Source organism: Notolabrus celidotus, chromosome 20 (genome assembly GCF_009762535.1).
Source record: "Notolabrus celidotus isolate fNotCel1 chromosome 20, fNotCel1.pri, whole genome shotgun sequence".
Taxonomy (NCBI): Eukaryota; Metazoa; Chordata; class Actinopteri; order Labriformes; family Labridae; genus Notolabrus; species Notolabrus celidotus.
Window position 1 is genome coordinate 17,513,977 of NC_048291.1, and position 20,870 is coordinate 17,534,846.

The window sequence follows — 20,870 nt, forward strand, 5'->3', positions numbered from 1 at the left end:
AAACCAACTACTTTACTATGGACTCACTTTGATTGCTCAAACACACAGTGGGAACCTCTCACTATCTCTGAATGTGAGGCAATGAGTCAGCACAGAGCACTGACACTCACTGGTAAATATAAACTACACACACCTGGTCTCAATCAGGACCAATCAGCCACACACACACACCTAACTGCCCTGGGATGATTTGCCCACGAAACTCAAAAAGTAGCAAGAGTGAGTGCTCCTCACAGAGAAGAATAAATGTATATCCATGCATTCACTTAACTTGTAAACACAGTCTGACTTCAGTTTCCAAAATGCAACGTTTTTAATAATCCATTGTAACAACCCACTCCCTATTATTCCTTACTCAGACAACAGTACATCAAAGATTATATACATCACACACATTTCTTGGTTTCTCATCAGTGAGACTTGCATGAAAAAAAAAGACAAAATAGCAGATATGAGGTGAGGTAAAACAGAAATTCAGATAGTTATTCATTAAGAAAGGCAGCTCTGTTAAGAAGCAGTGGTTATCCCTGATTACATCTTTTTTTGTATATTTAATTTGTATATTTGTTCATAATTTTTTAATAGCATGTCAATTCTACAAATAAAAAGTAAAATGATAAGTAATAAGATTACAAGTTTGTTAACCATATGAGACATGTTATTCTCCACAAGGGGGCACTGCTCACCTGAAAACTATGTGACTGAAATCAGATCATAGGTAAATAGAAAGTCTGTTTGTTCTTGCTTTTGTTTTTGTTTCTTCAACTCCCAGTTGAGGGAGGAATCCACTAAAAATCGATTGCGGCTGCTTATTGCACCAATCATTTGCCCATGCTATTAGCTTTTTAAAGGTTCCTCATGTGTCCCTCACAAGAGAGCTTTTTGTTTTTATGGCCCTAAACTGTGGAACTCTCTGCCTCTGGACATCGAAACGGCGAGCTCTCTTGGTGTTTTAAAAAGTAAACTTTAGACTTACCTTTTTAATCAGGCTTTTAACTTGGAGTAATTTCCTTTTAGCCCTGGACTGCATTACTACCATTATAACCATTTTTTAAGCATTATTTTGATAATTTTATTTTATCATAATATTAGGCTATATTTTTATATTATTTTATTTTTCTGGTATTCATCTGATTTTTTTATTTTATTTTATTTTTCTGATTTGATCGTCATGATTTAATTTTTAAGTATGTTTTCTGTCTCTGTTCTTTTGTGAAGCACTTTGGGCTGCATGCTTGAATGTATGAAAGGTGCTGTATAAATGAGAATGAGTTGAGTTGAGCTGAGCTCTGTCACAATGTCTTTATCACAAAACATGATTTCCAAGGACAAAGACACCAACAAAGTTGTACAGCTCTGTGCGGCTGCCCCAGTTTTGCCTTTTATTGTGACTGAGGTGAGCTGTAAGCATCTTCATTGCTGTGCTGTGCACTCTCTTCCTGACAGCAATGAGCTATTGTGGAGTCAATTCATGACAGATATGACACAAGGTTCACAGTTTATACCCAGCTTACTGAAGCAAGCCAGCAAAAAGCAGCTTGTTCAGAAAAAGTATTTGCAGGGGTTGAGCCACAGAGAGACTTGACCCTTATAAAAATAGTGATGTCAAATTAACATTGACAGCCTCAACGTACAGATAGGCCTGTTTTATTTATATGTCATCCAGAGGTGGAATAGTGGTCTTGATCACTGAAGAGTTTGAGCATGGCTTTGACTATAAATACTCCATCACAGATACCACCAACTCTCAGCAATTGAAAAAAATCCACTCTAAATGAGTAGGACTGTTAGCACGTAGGTATTAGGACACTGTCATCACTCTCTCTCCATCTCTGTCTCTCTAACTTCACTTTCATCAGCCTTAAAAAAAATGCCCATCAAAAAAATGTAGGGATGCAGGGAGAGCTGCAAGAGGTGAAGCATGTAGGATAATTACTAAAGTGAAGAAGTGAAGAGGAAAAGTAGAATAAAACTTTGTTCAGAAGCATGATATGGATGAGGATTTCTCTATAGTTTCAGTGGCATACTCAGACTGTTTGAGGTGCAGGGGCAGGGGCAAAAAACAAAAAAAGGGCACCTCCTTTGAAATACCTGTTACTCGCAGTTTAGGATGAATTTAAATGTATTGAGACAGTGTTAACAAGAGGGGGGTCTGGGGGGAAATTTGGAGCAGCTATCACTTAATTTCCTGGATTCTGGTGATAATTTATGAGACTATTTGAGCTGGAAATTGAATTATGAAAAAGGAAAACCCAAACCTATAATTTATTTCTATATTAGTAATTATATTACATAATAAACATAAAATATAATAATGAACTACATGGGCGTCCAGAGAGACCTTTTTTCCACTTTTTATACATTTTAGGGGCATACGGAGGGCACTTTTTCTACGCTTATACATTTTAGGGGCATACAGAGGGCACTTTTTCTACGTTTATACATTTTAGGGGCATACAGAGGGCACTTTTTCTACGTTTATACATTTTAGGGACATCTAGAGGGCACTTTTTCTACGTTTTATACATTTTAGGGGCATACAGAGAGCACTTTTTCTACGTTTTATACATTTTAGCGGCATACAGATGGCACTTTTTAACGTTTTATAAATTTTTGGGTCATAAAGAGGGCACTATTTTTACATTTTATACATTTAAGGGAAGTCCAGAGGACACTTTTTTGCGTTTTTTACATATGTGGGACATCTAGAGGGCACCTTTTCATGCATTTTGCTCTGATAGGGCACATGAGAAGGTAATTTTTAATGTTCTATCTACTACAGTGGACTCCAAGAGGGCACTTTAGGTTATCTATAATTGCCAAAATAGAGAGATGTCTAAATTTCTCAGTTTCAATTCAAAACCTTTCTAATTGCTCTTTTCACTAACTCAAGGTCGATTTCTTAGTTTATAGAGACAATGATAACAGCCAAGCAACCAAGAGACATATGCCCAGCATGAAAATGTATCGATCTAATCGCAGCAATTACTATGACTGCCTGTGGCCAAAGTAGGTAAACATAATCTTATAATTGTTGCCTTTTGTGCAGTTTGTATAAATGGCATTTTAAATACGTAAACACACAACCTTAAGAAAAGTCAGGAACCGGCGCAGCACTGTAATCCTAAATTCAACAAAGTTACACGACATATAAATGTGAAAGCAGTCAAAATTACCCCCATGGCCGTTCTAGTGTTAATAGGTTATTATAATGCTGAATGATATATACATACATGTATGTTATATAAGTATTCCATTATTATTCTCAGCTGGAGCCCAGAGAGTAGAACTCTGGCTTTGAATGGACAAACTGTCATACAGTAACAGTTATAAACATACAAATAAATAAAAATAAACTGTTAACAAGTTTGAATCAGCAGTTTTATTTAAAAATCCTATACTCACCATTTGGTTTTATTTACTTACTTGTACAACTGATGATCAATCACCTCAAAGTCATGTTTATATCAATGTCCTTTAGAGCAGGGGTTCCCTAACATTTTAGCCTGCAACCCCTAAAATATAGGTGCCAAAGACTTGCGACCCCCACTGTCCCTCAAAGTGATTTAATGTGGCTTCATTTAGCTGGTCTGCAGAAAATTAGCCTACATGTGGCTGTGGTTCCTGTTCTGCTATGAATTAACCTACTGCTACTGATGCTTTTGATAATTAACTGTTCACTAACCCTAAACTTAGTCATCTGGCAAAAAGAAAGGCAGAAAACTCATTACATTTTCTATTTTCAAGGTTTTATTTTAAATTTAGCTCTATTTTTGTTGGTATTTTCTACTATAATGTGTAAAATGTACCATTTTTAAATAACTTAAAAAAATATATATATATCAACATCGTGGAAGACATCTCATGACTACCCCATTTATGTTTTGCGACCCACCAGAGGGTCCCGACCCACACTTTGGGAACCCTTGCTTTAGAGAAATCAAATTTCACAAGATTGCAGAATAAGGTAATGTATTCTTATTGAGCTGTGACAGAGGGCCTGGTTTCTCTGGATTCCCAAACAGAGTTTCATAGTTATGCAAAAGCCACATAATGTTGGGGTGACCTGGCCCATGCACTAAGTTTTGGCTCAGTCACCCGTTACAAATCTGTCTGGCCCAGGCTGGTCTGCACATTAAATTGCCTTGGTTAAATATGGGACCTACATTTGTTGATCAATAGTTATATCACATGGAGGTCATTAGCACTCCGCTGCTGACTCGTACGTTTAAAACATCATGTGCCCAGCTTATGAAGTTCAGTATCTGAATTTTCAAACACAGTTGATGGCACACTTTGGCTCACACGTCATTCTGGATGACTTTCCCAAAAGAATCATAAAATTTTAACTACTTCTTCTTCTACTTCACCAAACAGGCTGTGTGGACTTTGTAACAAAAAAACAAAAACAAAGAGGGGGGTTTAATGGATGTTAGGAAGAGTTGCACAGCATCCAACCCATATTTTTTTATTAACAACTTGCATCTATGGACTGTAGTCCATTAAACATGCTTCTGCAATGTCAGTCCTATTGCTGATCAACTAAAAAGTTTCTTCACTTTTATGATAATCCCATTTACTTCACTGTCTGACAGTATTAGATACCCAGATTGAAAATGACCAACTGACTCTGTGTAATGAAAGCAAAATTTATACGACCCTGTTTCCAAAAAAAGCTGATATGATGTGTAATATGTAAACAGAAACGGTTGTTTTAGGTTCTGCAAAACACAGACGCATCATTTGTACGTGAAAATTACACTAAGAAAGTGTATCAAATGTCTAAACTGAGAAGTTAACTGTTTTGGAAAACATGCCCATTTTAGATCTGATACTGATAAGATGTTTCAAAAAAGCTGGAACAGAGTCTGCAAAACAGACATGGTAGAAATGGAATGTAATATTTGCATGTACGATTAAATACTTGTTTAATCAGCAGAAAATAAAATCAGTTTGTTTTGTTGACTTAGAATAACCCTTTTATATCTTCATAGGAAAAGGTCAACTTCCATGGAGGCTGCCATCTCCTCACAGAATAGTGTCTATATTCTTAAAGCAGAGCCATCCAAGGGCCTAAATGATTCTTTTGATGATTTTCTTTGATTTGTTTTTTTTTTTATTTAAGCTGCAAGCAGCATTGGCGGGCTTGAACAGGCCCTCGCACCCACGCTTACGTCGGGGCGGGGCGCACATCGGGGCACAGTGCACGCTATGGTGTGGCGAAAGTCCTGGGTGTGGATCAGCTGTAGAGTTTATTCCTGCTGTGGTTTCTTCATAAGAGGAAGAACACTGAAAACAGCTATGAATCTTTATGTATTTTGAATGCAACATGCAGTGTGAGCACACTTGCACTGCATACAAAAGCTTTTAATTATTATAAGTTAATGTCAGACTTGCCCTGCATCCCAAAGCTCTTAGATAATATCACCAGAATTTTATAAAATCAACATTACAAAATATCAATCCCAAGTTTGGATCAGATTTTTTTTGTGATTCACCATTTAATAAAAATGTTAATAGTAGTTTAATTTAGTGTAATGTCATCATTAGGAAAATAAAAATATTGTCCCGACATGATCAGTTATTTTCTTGTTTAACTTAATCCAGAGGATACAAATTAAGTATGAACGTTTGGAGGTTATCAGTTGGAAAAAAACACTTCTTATACAGTATCTAGTGTCATGTTTATATGAGGCTGATCACTAATGAGAAACAGGTTTGTAACATGATTTCTAATATGTAATATAGATGTTGCAATCCCCAGACACTTTGCAACTCTATGTTCAGAAATATTATTCCTCGGTTGTTGCATTATTTGCAAGCACAGTCTTTCAGGATGGTAAACCTTTACCTTTACTTCAGAAAGACTCCCCTTGAGATGATTTTGTTATACCCAGTTTGTGCTAACCTGTTAACCTGATTAATTGAGTGATGTTCCACAAGTATTTTCCTGTAGCATTTCACAACTTTTCCTCTTTTTTCTTCACTGTCCCAACTTTCTAAAAACATGTTGCTGCATCAGATCCAGAAAGGGCATATGATTGTCCAAAACCAATATAATTTCTCTGTTTCTACATTTGTTTCAATGTTTCACATTCTGTTTTTGTTGACATTTGGCACAGCGCACCAACTTATCTTAAAACAAGGTGGAACCTTTCTTCAAAAATGTAGGTCATCAGTGGAAAAATTGAGGCTTACATGTTGGTTTTGATCTTTTCCTTAAACTGTTGACAAATGACCGGTAGCTTTACACTCACAGTGCCAGGACTGAGTTTATTCCTGTAGAGACCGGTTGCCCTGCTTTTGGTTTTCCCCTATGTGTAACCTTTGCAACTTTCTTGACTCTGCTGATGTTACAACCTGCTTTCACTCCATTGTTCCAGCAATGAATGTATAATAGACTGCTTTTATATTGAAGAATATATATTTATAGTCTTCCAACCACTCAAACCACCTTACCATACTGCCAAACAGTTGTACACAGGTGATCAAATCCCATATTTCAGATTGAGGACAACCTGCTCTGACACTGGGCCACAGACCATTCCTCTCACATCTGAAACTTGGTGCAAGAACATGATTTGCTCTCTTTCTTTCTTACATCAACTGTACCTTAACCTCTTTGATGAATCAGCAGTTAAAAATATAAATATAAAATATAACTTTGATCACTGCCTGCTCCCATTACATTATTTTACACTCTTACGTAAAGAAACAACTTGTCAACTTCTGGTGGATTCCTTCAATCCCCTTGATTATTTAGCACGGTTGTTGATTTTACTATACATTTGTCTTTTGTTCAAAAAGTGTAGAGTAATACTTCCTGAAAAAAATATATATACAATGGCAAATTTCAAACTTTTGAAAACTGCTACTCCTTGAAAAGATCTAAAAAATAACCTAAATTAAAGAAGATACTTGTATTTTTTTTTTTATTCACATGAATGGTCTCTGAAAAATGTCAGTTAGGTAATTATTAATATAAACTCAACAGAGAGGCCCTCTGTTTTTCCAAAATGTCTGGGTTTGATAAGTTCAGATGGTAAAATAAATAAAAACACAAGAAACAGGCCCAAATTAAATAAATGTTAGCAAACAGTCCAACCCATCAGAGAGGTTTTGACTAGAAACTGTTTGAAGAGTAAAGTCCAAAACCACTTAAACTCCAGTTTACTAAGCCTTCACTATTGTTGCCAAATTAGCAATTTATTAGTATTAATAATTATCTGTTTAACACGTTGTTGATTGTATCAAAAGTGCTGTTTAGCCCATTTTTTCTGAGTTGTTTTCATTAACAGACACAGACAGGATGCCTGATAACTGACCCAACAAACGCACCCTGCATGGTGGGCAAAGTCCCCACATTGACCTGTTACAGTTGTGAGTCAATCCAGGTCGTTCACGTCTTTCCATGATGGCGTTATATAACCCAGTGTCTGTTTGGCCTTGGTTCAGGTATATTGCTTCCTTCTGTACTTTTTCATGGTAAGACTAACAAGGGCATTAAAAAATGTGTTCTTATGTACACAGAAATGTATGATCAATAAAAAAAGGAAACACAAAAGTTAAACTCCTTTCTGCATTTATTTTCAAACATTTCTTTATAAAAATAGAAGACCTCCATTTACTTCAAATATACAACAGAATACAGGCCCCTTCAAATTAAAGAGTCTGGGTTCGTGAAAGCACACAGTGAATCACAATAAACCGTATAACATAGCAGTCAATACACACATTGCAGCTTGTACCAATACAAGGTCCTGAACAAAAAGCTGATTTCAGAGCGTCCAAACATTAAGCAAAGATAATTAATGAATAACCTGTTTCCTGTCAACAGACGACAAGTTTACATAACTCTTGGACATTGTTACAGTCCTTCCAAACTCTAAATAAAAGATTCTTAATCCTTGTTCACTATCAGTAACTAAGCAGCTGAGCATTTATTTGTTCTGCAACTTTAATCAACAAGGCCATAAAACAGGGAGGGAGAATTCACTTAGTGTCATGTTCAAGTAAAACAAAATAAATGCAACACAAGTAATATTCCCTCTTACTGATAAGGCAAAGCACACAAAGAAAAAAGGGAAGGTTGTGTTGGTAGCAAAAGAACAAAAAAAAAGTCTTTGTTAACATAGAAAAGGCACTTTTTGTTCTGAGGATGTTCTCCTGCTCGCATCTTGCAACTTAAACCTAACATAAAAAGTTCTAAAAGATGTTTCCTAGAAGCTAAACTGATTAGCTTACATTACTGTGGAATTTGTTTTAGTTTGAGGTAAGGTTGTAATTATCGTAATAAGAAATATCCAAGCTGGAAAACACAGCAGCTATTGTTCCAAGAATAAGAAAAAAAGTCTCAAGTTAGATACTTTTCTTTGATTAATCAGCTCTAAAATCACTTAAAAACACTTACAGGTTATCTCTCTCCCTTTCTGGATGTTGTTGTCCTGACTCAGTTTGTCCATCTCATTCTTCTCTTCCTCTATCATAAGCATAAATGTAAAGAAAGCTGGAGAAGATACAAGGAAGCACCGGGACAGTCAGGACCAATTTAATCTCTTTGGTCACTTAAGCTTTGTCTACCTTCAGGCTGTTATTTGGTTGTGTTTAAAAGGCAAACCAGATTTTTAAAACTCTCCCAAGATGTGTATGCTACTGAGAGTTCACATGAACTAACCTGAAATGCTAGTTTAAAGAGCTATAAAGTCCTTGTCCATCCCAAACTATCACTATTTATCAACTTTTGTGAGTATAGAAAGAAATGTGAAGTTCTGGCAGTGTGTTTAGCTATAGACACCAAAGGTACTTGGTCAGAATGAATAACATTTCATTGGTTCCACTGAAATGATGCACTTGAGATACCAATAGCAGCTTCTGAATCAAAGCTAAGAGCAAGAGCTGTGTGTGTCATAGTTTTTCCATGTTCTGTTCATGTAATTCCCTTTGTTTAAATGACATTTTGCGAGTTGAAAGTGCTATAAGTGAGAAGTCTTGCTGGTCCTGACTGGGTCACTTAGCAGCACGGTAGATAGCAAGGTTCAATGGCTCCCTGGAGGGAATGCACCAATCATCTGCCTCCAGGCTCAGCTTATAGTGACGCAAAGCTGTCTTGTTAAAAACTGGCAATCTCTCCACTGAGTCTGTGGACAATGCCTGGGGAAAGACAAGGAGAATAAACTTGAATACCTCCATAGTGAGCTGATTATACTGCTGATAGGGTTATTGGATTTTTGGCTTCAAGGTAATCTAGAATCTAGCAGGCCTATTTAAATTAAGCTATGTGTGTGCATGTTACCTTCAGGTGCAGGACAGCATCAGTGCCGTAACCTTCCATCGAGTAGAGCTGTAAGTCACCCTGGAAGTAGCGAGCGTAGAGGCGAGAGATGGGCAGACCATAGCCAAACCCTGCCTGCACACACACAAACACAGACGCGCATGTTAGCTCACCCCAAGTTTTAACACTGTGTTATAACGTGTGTCTGTATGCGAGTTGCTCACCAATGGAGCTCTGTGTCTTTCTCCAAAGGTGGGTCTGGGAGCTGTCGAGTACATGTAGCTGAACAGACGCTCAATCTTCCTGAAGGGAACGCCTCCTCCTCTGTCACTCATCTGGAAAGAAGCAGAGATTATGAAGAGGGTTATCTGATGTGGAGAGCTCAGCAGCCTGGGATGTCCCCGAACACAGATCTTGACAGTCAAATTGAATTTTGCTGGTCAAAGCTTAGACTTCTCAAACTAAATCATATATAGCGGCTACTTTCTTGGTGTTGAAACATTCCTAACATTAATCATTTAACCAAAGATGGGAGAAATTGGAGGAAGTAGCAGAATTTAAAGCAGTATTTTGTTGGTTTGCAGCAAGGGATTGGTGGAGCTCTTTATTTGGAGTCACCAGTTTCAAGTTAATCAAAAAGCGAGCTTATAATATCAACACAATTTCCTGTAATATGTGTGTGTGTATGTATGTATGTATGTATGTATGTATGTATGTATGTATGTATGTATGTATGTATGTATGTATGTATGTATGTATGTATGTATGTATGTATGTATGTATGTATGTATGTAAGTATGAAAGTATGTATGTATCCCCACACTTGATAACCACATTATATTTCTTTATATTTTTGCATTGATTTTTGACTAAGTGCAATAAGCTAATCCTATTGCTGGGTGTGCCAGGATCAAATATTGTTGCTGTAGATAAACTAAGTGGGTGGATAATGATCTCTTGATGATTCAGAGGGCAAAAGGGCAAAATGGCAAAAGGGTCACAACGCGTCACATCAGTGGTTATTAAAGGAGAGCATTGGGTCTACCCTTTATTTCACTTTGATAGCTGTTAAGCAGTCCTTACATTATCACCTTGTTGCTGTCTCGATTTATACATACTGTATGTGTTACGTATTTCAGTATTGAACTGAACAAGGAGGGTTATTGCAGGGAGGTGGAGGGCTGAAGTAATGAAGTTTTAGGTGGCGCCAACTTTGTTTCTATTCTTGGTTAGGAATTTGCAGCATTTAGACAAAACCTTTGTTGTTCAACTTTTGACATTGTAGACTGCTTAGTTAAAGCTCTAATAATGTGTGCTAAGGGCTTCTGGTTCTTTTCTTGTCTCGTAAATGGCCCTTTCATTACAAACCATTCCCCATCCCTTTTTTTTTCATCTTAGGTTTCTTTTCCGGTTAAACTGTATGATTGTAGCAGCTTGTCATTCAGGTCAAAGTCTGATCCGAAAAGGCAACTGGACTTGATTTGATTCTTGAAGATGTTTCACCTCTCATCAGAAAGGCTTCTTCAGTTCTGACCAGACTGGGGAAGAGTTAGAAAATATAAGCCTCTAACAGTCGTGGTTGTGTTCATGTAGTCACAAAGGATCGTAAGTAGGGTTGTTATCCTAGTCCCTGACATATTGGCCCTACTTACGACCAGTCCAAGTCCACTTGCCTTTTCGGATCAAGCTTTAAAATAGAATGGCCTGGATGACTGAGAACCTTCACAGACTTGTCATTAAGTAAAAATGTCAAACAGTCCAAGTCATTCAAATACATTTGTTGATACTATCTTGCTCTCTCTCTTATTCTCCTCTACCCCTCTTTCCAACCCAAACTTGGTCGAACCAGATGGCTGTCAAACATGAGTCTGGTTCTGCTTGAGGTTAAAAAGAAGTTTTTCGTTGCCGCTGTAACTAGCTAAATACTGCGAGGTGCAATGCTTATGGTGGATTAAGATCAGATAAGATCGAGTCCTGTCAGTAAGAGGGGACTGGATCGTATCCTGTCTTGATGTTGGGTCTTTGTTAATAATTCAACATAGAGTAGGGTCCAGACCTGCTACGTTTGTAAAAGCATCTTGAGATAACGGTTATTGTGATTTGGGGCTATACAAATATTGATTAATTGATTGATTGACTGACTGATCTATTGATTGATTGATTGATTGATTGATTGATTGATTGATTGATTGATTGATTGATTGATTGATTGATTGATTGATTGATTGATTTGTCAATTTTATAACTGTTGTTTTTATATTTGACAGATGAGCTTCTTACCGTAATTGACAGGTCCTCTTTACCAAGAGAGACCCTGAGTTTGATGGGCGGGAGGGTCCTGCTTGCCTCATGGTTCTCAATGGTTGCTCTCATTGCGTTCTACAGAGAGGAAACAATTGAGTTTACCAGTTGGTTGGGAACAAAATAAAAAACTAAGTAATGAAACTCTGAATAGCTTTTATCCTATTGTATGTTTTTGTTTGCAGCAGCAAAATGTTTTATTACCTTGAAGAGTTCAAAGAGCATGTGGTACAGATGAGATGGAATATATGAGATGTGGATTGGCTCTCTGACATTGTTGGCTAGAAGGAGAAAACAAAACAACAGTCAAGGCTTGAAACCCAGGAACTACTTAAATATGTTTCACTGCACACCAAGTCCACAGTGCATGCTTTGTGCAACAGGGGCAACACTAACCATAATTTGGTATAAGCAATACAATGACGTTATTAATAAGTGCCTAAAACACCCTAATTCATAGAATCCAAACAACTCCTTAAATCATTTTTGAGTGTGTCTTTCTGTCATGGTGCTTTTAGGGTCTCACCATTCATCTCCCTAAGCTCCAGCTCTGGTGCTCCCAGGTAGTACTGCTCACACAGCAGTTTGGCACACTCATAAGCATCTATAGAGATTAAATAAACAGTAAAAGAGACATAAAGATGAACTGATTTGATAAATACAAGGTCATTTTCACATTTAACAGCAAGTGAATTGGATCACAGCCAGCATGGACTCGTCTGTTTAAAGACTGAAACTGGGACAGACCGGATGAACTGCCTGCCAGCTCTGTCCCAGTTTTCGACCTGATGGCATGAGTTCCTTTCTACCTCTACAAATGAAACACAATGTGGTAAAGTGAAGTAGGTTCTTGAAATGATAAAAGATTTGCTGGTGCAGTAAGTTCTGCTGATCCTGTTGACAGTTGGAGCAGAGAAGAAGAGAATGCCTGACTATCACACTGCTAGATTATGCTGACCCAGCTAAACAATATCCTAAATTCTTCTTTTCTATTAATTTAAATAACTTCTTCTTACCTCTTGCAACCTCTGTCACATCACACATGGAGTCGATACAGCCAATAGAGTTTGGATGAGCCGGGTTTGTGTTGCCATAGAAGACAAGGGCTACAAGAAATCAGAGAAAGAAAAAACTGTTCATTAATCCTCCTACTACAATCACCTCTCATCACTCTCTCTTTCTCTTATTCTCCTCTATTCCTCTTTCCAACCCCAGCTTGTTCAAAGTAGGTGGCTGTCTAACATGAGTCTGGTTCTGCTCGAGGTTTCTGCCTGTTAAAAGGACGTTTCCCTCACCGCTGTAACTAGCTAAATACTGCGAGGTGTAATGCTTATAGTGGATTAAGATGTGATAAGATCGAATCCTGTCAGTGAGAGGGGGACTGGATCTTATCCTGTCTTGATGTTGGGTCTTTGTTAATAATTTAACATAGAGTCTGGTCTGGTCCTGCTCTGTTTGTAAAACAACTTGAGAAAATGTTTGTTGTGATTGGCACTATACAAATAAAGATCAATTGATTGATTGTTTGAAGTTTATTAAGAACGTGATCTGACTGGCTGATCATTGATTTCTGATGTATCATGCTGGCAGTTTTAGTGTCCAAATCAGCTCAAGTTTTGCCATTTGTTTGTGCATGTGTGTAGCTGCTCACTGTGCTGGTTGATGAGCATGCGGATGGAGATGCGGCTTGTATAAAAGCGGTCCAGGAAGTACTGGATGTTATGGTGAGTGACAGCATCCTGCTGACCAAAGGCATCTTTGTACTCAATGACTCCCTGTGCCATGGTGGGGACCACCTCATTGTGCCGGTCTCTGATCAACTCCAAGACATCCACAAACCTGGGGTAGTGAGGTGAGAATGTAAGGTTAGAGAAGTGGAAAAAAGAAACATTTAAGTCTAACCTGTCCTGCTCTGCTCTTCTTTTTTAAACCAACATCCCACTCACGTTTCAAGGACTTCCTGGTCATCAGGGTTCTTGTCCAGAAACTCTAGGATCTCCATCAGGCTCTGGATGTACCTGAGAGGACGCAGACACAGAAGTGTCACTGACTACTCAGCATGCCTGCTGAGCTTGAACATGACAGATCAACATGTATACACCAATCAAACCCTGCAGCAACCTTGCAGTATTATGGGTACATTCCACAGGGTGAACAAGGATGAAAAACAAAGGGAGAAAGACATGAGAGAGAACAGTGTGAGTAATGTAAACACAGCCACCCATCACAAGTTTCCATGGGTGTGTGATGACTCAATCTTAAGAAAATAACTCTGGTTCCCTGAGTTGACCCTCCTCCCAGCAGATCATGAACAAATAAGCAGTAAGTCCAGGTTTTCTGTATCTTATTAACTAATAATGGGGTTACAGTAATGTGTGAAGAGGCTTGACTCTATTTTATCAATCAATCAATCAATCAATCTTTATTTGTATAGGGCCAAATCACAACAGAAGTTATCTCAAGGCGCTTTTACAATAATAGCAGATCTAGACCGTACTCTATGTTAAATTATTAACGAAGACCCAACATCTGTGGTCGGCTTATCATTGCTAAACACACACGCTGCTACAGATTCTACTGTATGGACTGTGTTTTATACAGTGCTTTCACTCGTCTTCTGATCACTCAAAGCTTGTTTACATTAAATGTCACATTCACATATTCAAACACTGATGGCAGGGACTGCTATGTAAAGTGTTTATCAGTATTAACTGATCCCATCCACATCCAAGTGTTTAGCCCAAGGACACTCCTGGGATCTGACCTTTTGATAAAGAGACGGCCATCCCTACCACTGAGCTACAGCCACCCCTGTATCCAGTATCTTCTATGAAGTAAGGGGCTATGAAAGTCACACTGCAGCGTCTCCACCATCATGTGTGCCTTTATTAACACTCAAAAACTTTATTTTCAAATTTAAGTTAAAATTTGAATGAAGCTCATCCTGTCATGTGTCCTTATTAGCGTAATAACAGGCCATTTCATGTTAGCAATTCCTAGGAAGTTCCTTGATACATCACAGCACTCTGTCAAGTGTTTAGAAAACAGATCTCAATAGATCTCAATGTCCAGGACAGAAAAAGTAGAAGCAATTCTAAATTAAGTTAAAAACATGGACAATTAAAGGAGCAACTTTTAACTATTATCATTTTTTCTGCTTTTTCGTGTGAATGTTGTATGTGGCCTTGCAAAATGAAAGAATTCCACAGTTTGTCCCAAAATATTACATAAAATGATCTGCCTTTTATAATCTTGAGTCCTCACTCTGTTAAAATGTGTCATCTAATTAGCTTAGCTTGATCTGTCAACACCTTCTATAGAGTTACTATGTTCTCAGAAATTACGCTATGACTGTGTTTATCATCGCTCTGTAACACTGTAGCAAAGCAGTCGCTCTGAACGAGCTGTCCTCTTCAACTGCAACAACAAGCAGGCAGCGAGGAAAAAGGAAGAAGAAGGCGGGGGTGAGAGAAGTAACTGGAAACAAAGTTCACCACCACCCTCTCAACCCCAAACACACACACACACATACACTCTGTAATGTAATCTCTGATAATATCTGGGCCAACAGTGCAGTTTTACACAGCTATTCATGCCAATCACATGAAGAATATACAACCTAAAGCATACGGTTCTGCTCTGAGAAAAAAAGGAAGCCTGTGGGGAATTTTGAAAGAGTTGCTCTGAAAGAGCATAGGACGGTCTGTACTCAAGTGAGAGAGCTGTGAGAAATGATGTAAGTCTCATGGCTTGAAAGTGGCACAAACTCTTAATGCCAAGGCACTGCAGTGCATAACATTTATTTACTAACATGTTCATCAACAACTCAAGCAGGGATATTCTAAGTAAGGTAGTTTGTCGAAGTCAGTAAAGCAGCCAGTAACCAATCATTTATTCTATCAACCATCACTCAGTGAATATACAGCAGTATATCTTGATGTCTCACCAACTCTGGACCAGCTGGACAGAAGGAGTGGTCCGCAGCCGGTCTGGCAGCAGGTTGATCTCCTTCATGATGTTTGACAATCGCACAGGAAGCTCCTGGCGAAGAAAGGCAAACGATGTGCGTTCACAGGCATTGGTTGAACCTGGAGAATAGAAAGAATGAGATTCATATCCATCAGTGAGACAGTTAAACTGTTTCTTTGAGGGGGGGATACATCTTTATATTGGGAATAATTTAACAACAACAACAACAAAAATGATGGCAACAATCGCAAAAATCACAGTGACACGGCTAAAGTACTACATTACACAGGTGACATTGCAATTATTTGAATAGACAAAAAAACATGTCTCTTTCCATTTTTCTGCAGAGCATTTTATGTCAGTTTGTTCCTCTCATAGTGGCAGATTAATCAGTATGTGAAGCAGAGTTCAGGAAATTGTTCACTTATTAATTGCTGATGGCGTGATTCTCTCAAACAAGTAAAACAAAATATGTCAAACCGGCTGTAATAAAATCTCTCTTTAAGCCCTGGGGATTCAACATTCATAAGATTAGGTAAAAAATATATATATAATCCCTGATTTATTAATCTATACAAATTTTTCTGAAATGATGTAATGTAATAAAAATCTCTCCTGGTGTTACTAACACATTTTGTTTACCAGAATGGGACTGACATGAGGTCACAGTGGCTTTTGACCTTTGACTACCAATTTGTAATCAATTCATCCTGGGGACCAGGTGGAAGTTTGCTCCAGATTTGGAGCTATTCCCTGCATGCGTCCCTGAGATACCAATAACAAGAATGGGAGGGTCTTGCTTACTTATGTAAGATAAGATAAGGTAAGAGAACCCAAAAGCATTATGCCTTTGGGTACAGAAAAAACCCTAACAACACAAAAGAGGTGTATTGGTAAACTTGTTAAAGGAAGCTTATGATATAACTTACGTGTACAACAGCAATGTTGCCCTTCATATATAATTTAAGTGGGAAAACTCTCCAACCCATACAATTTCTAAAATCATTTATCATCCTTTGCTGTCACTGTCATGGTTGTCACCATAAAACCACTGACAAGGGCAGCAGAAATTGTCAGCACCATCACCATGAACACATTACAGTCCACAAGGTTTTATGGAGGGCTGTCTGAGGATGACACTGTGTAAGAAGACTTATAGCTTGCCTTCCTACAGTGTTGAGGTCAGATTGTGAAGCCAAAGAGACTTGTCAGGGAACCATTTACAGCAGGATTTATTTTGCTTTGTCTCCACACCCTTCTGGAATTTGAACCATCAACTACAGCACAACTCAAAGTGCACATCTGGGAAAACTACAATGCAATTTCACTTAAGGGATTTAGATATAACGCTTGTATGGAAGAGGATTAGGGACACTGAAAATAAAGAATAATTAATGTGCAATATTTATTTTCTGAGATAAATGTCAGAATAATGACTTTTAATCTCAGATTTCCCAGAAAAAAGTCAGATTTCTGAGAAAAATTGTCAGCAATCTGAGATTACAGCCAGAATATTGATTCAAGTCAGAATTCTGACTTTTTTTTTATAATAAATGCACCCTATTTTTTTTTCAGTCGCCCTGATCCTCTTCCATACACCTCAGTGTCTGTCCCTGTAAAAAAAAAGTCTTGCATTTGAACATTTTTAATCGTCCACAACAATTAGGCAAAACACTGAGTATGCTATATTAAGGAAAAAGTGTACACAGTACAAATACAGATTTCGGTTCTCAGATGTCAGACAACAATGCAACATTTTACAGGATAAACACAGAGAGCTGAACAATAGTGACCATAACTTTGTCACACTCACCAAAGTCCAAGAACTGCTTCATTGAGAGAGGAGAAGGGGAGAACTTGGAGAAATGATCAATGTGTTTTGGCACGTTGGCCAGCGCTGCAGTCTTCACCAGAGACCCCGAACAAACTTCATTTACTGGTCATCCTTAAAATCAAATGTACATAGGCCTATTGGAAATCTAATATAAAAGTACGGAGGTAAAAAGGGCTACTGATAAAGTGATGCTACAGATATGTTTTCGCGGAGATGATGGCAATAAGCAGCTGTGCACATAGCTCTCTTACTTAAGGCGATCCCAGCCAATGGGAGAACGGGGTGGGCACATCCAGCGAATGGGATTCCAGGAATCGCTCAACTTGCACAGTGGGAAGCTGGTAAACAAGGAGGCGTGTGCGTGTGCGTGTGTGTACGTGTGTACGTGTGAGTGCATGTGCGTGTAACCGGGTCATATCATGTATTACATACGTTTCCTCCTTCTGATAACAGCATGTGTTACTCTGTCCACTGTCATAACAGTACAGATAGTAAACTGTAACTATCACCATAATGTGTACGGTTCGGCCGAACACATTCAACGCTTTCGCCTTTTTTTGAGAAAGAACAGCATCGGGGCATAGTGGTGTTCTAAGGGGGGTCGGGGAGGACGTACGCCCCTCACCTCCCAATAAACTGCGCTAATGTGCCCTCTTGGATTCCACTTTAGTATATGAAAATGCCTTCTCTGGTGCCCTTTCAGAGGAAAATGCATGAAAAAGTGCCCTCAGGATGGATGACCAACCTATGTCAATACAAAAGAAAAGTGCCCTCTGTATGCCCCTAAAATGTATAAAACACAATAAAGTGCACTCTGGCAGCCCCTCAAATGTATGAAATGTAGATTCCAATGTACACTACCAGTCAAAAGTTTGGACACATCTTCTCATTCAATGGCTTTTATCTATTTTAATTATTTTCAACATGTAGATTAATACTGAAGACATCAAAACTATGAAATAATCTGGTTTTGCCATAATCTGGATTACAATAGTAGTCAAATAGGGCCATCCATTGTGTGCTATTTTATATAGTCTATGGTACTAACCCTACCTCTGAACAACACAAGTGATGGTCTCAAACACATTAAGAAGGCAAGTCATTCTACAAATGAACTCTTGACAAGGCTCATGTTAATTAGAAACCATTCCAGGAGACCACTTCATGAAGCAGACTGAGAGAATACCAAGAGTGCGCAAAGCTGTCATGAAGGAAAAAGGGGTCTACTTTACAGAATCTAAATATAAAATATATTCTTTGTTTAACACTTTTTTGTTAATTAAATAATTCCATATATGTTCTTTCATAGTTTTGATGTCTTTGGTATAATCTAGTGTTCCAAATAATTAAAATAAATACAGCGGCAAGGAAAACTTCCTTTTAACAGGCAGAAACCTTGAGCAGAACCAGACTCATGTTTGACAGCCATCTGGCTCGACTGAGTTGGGGTTGGAAAGAGGGATAGAGGAGAATAAGAGAGAGAGAGAGGAGATGAGAGAGAGAGAGAGAGAGCGAGAGGGGAGCGAGACGAGAGAGCGGAGAGAGAGGAGAGAGAGAGAGAGAGAGAGAGAGAGAGATGATAGTGATGAGACAAATGAGAAAAGACTCAATTAAAACACTGATATCTTTATTGCTTATATTGCTGTAAGAAAAGAAAGCCTCTTGTGAAGTTTGGTGCAGGCATCAGTGTCAAAACACACAGCCCATTATAAAAATACAGTAATCATTAAATCCTTATTCTCTTTTTTTCCCTTATTTCAGAGTGATGACAGAACATTCTGTATAGGTGCTGCTGCTGTTTACAAAGCATTTGACAACTTCAGCTACTTGGATAAGATTTGTATACAAAACAAAGTTAGTTCTCCCTGACATTTTTTGTTCAAAAAACCTTAGATGGTCTGAATACAATAACCACTTTAATGGGACTTTTAAGACCAAAAAATCTCCATAACACCTGCTTTGAAATCTTAAATATATCTCCGCATCATATTTGACATCAGCTTGGTTGTAAAACTTGATTGTTTTGATTCAGCACAAACTGCAAAACAATAGTCTTTAACACATATGTAGCAGGGCTGTGTATTAGGCAACATAAGAACACATAATGTAAGCAGAGTTTAAAGGAATTGTTGGACATTTAAATGAACAAAGTTTTTTAATGTCCGTTAACACACAATGGCAACCAAACATGAGGAGACCGTACCAGAAATACCATTGGATCAAAGAGCACACGAGCAAATATTGAATTTCTCTCACCAATTAAAGTCATAAGAAAATAATCAAGCGAAAAAAGAAAGAAATTACCTTTGAAAAACATCCAGAAACTTTAAGGATATTTCATCAAAGCAGCTCATGAAAATGCTTATTTTTATGAATAAAGCAAGATTTCTGTTCTTGAACGCAAAAAATTTGAGTGAAAAACAGCAGGGCATGGTTTTCTTATCCTTGCAGTGCATATCTTTTCCTTGCACCCTCTCCAAAATGAATCAAGTTTTACAAATGCATACTGCAAGTAAACATGTAGCGACTGTTTGACTTACCCATCCCATCTCCTGTTGTCACTTTCAACTAAAGTGTTATAATATATTATATATATATATATATATAATATTCCTAAGTTATTTCAAAGTGAGAGCTACTGGTGTGATAAATTGCCATTTTCTTCTACATTTGCATTAATGACCTTTGATAGTAACGGTTTATTCAGGCCACCATATTGACTTTATGCTATTTCAACAGTACTGGTGTTTAACTTTTTACAGCTTCATTTGAAATTGGCTTTAGAGAAACGAAAAGGACATGATTAACGACTAAAAAAAAAAAAATGTCTTCAGCTACAAAAAAAATCCACATTGTTAGTATACAACTGGCACAGGTGTTTCTGTCACACAGTGCAACACAAGCAGTGACATTGCAGTGAACATTTCAAGAGGTGTGTCTATAAAGTACACAAATACTACATATATAAAGTCACAACATAACGCGGTGTTGATAGAACTTTGAAAAAGTGGGCTTTGAGCTAATGCTATCACAGCAAGCTAACATATTATAATGTCGATGTTAGCAATGTTAAATATGCTGATTAGCACACGCACATGTGAGGATTTGGGGAATGTCAGTAATCTTGAAGATATTGGTCATAAATTTGATGAGGACAGTGTGACAGTCATGATGAGGTAACATAAGGTGGCCATTGATGGCATTTTTAAAAGAAAATCTATCGCATAGTTGCTGAGATATTTTAGTAAAATAATATTTCAGCTAAAAAAACAGATGAAAAACTGCCATCTTGAAAAAAAAACATCAGCAAGGCAACTATATTCACAATTCGAAAAAGCAGTTGAATATGTGAATCTGACTGCTTAATTTATCGATAGATGTGTAGCCTTTGTGAACGCTTGACCACTGTGCATGAAACAAAAAAGAACGTCTAATTCTCATAAAAATACGATATGGAATGGTTGATCCGATCAAGTGGGTAGTTTCTACACAAAG

At 37.8% G+C, this 20,870-nt stretch overlaps 1 pseudogene; it reads right to left on the minus strand.

The window, feature by feature from the left end:
• Window positions 1–7,565: 7,565 nt before the first annotated feature.
• On the minus strand, window positions 7,566–17,851 carry LOC117832964 (annotated as a pseudogene).
• Between the last annotated feature and the right edge of the window lie 3,019 nt (window positions 17,852–20,870).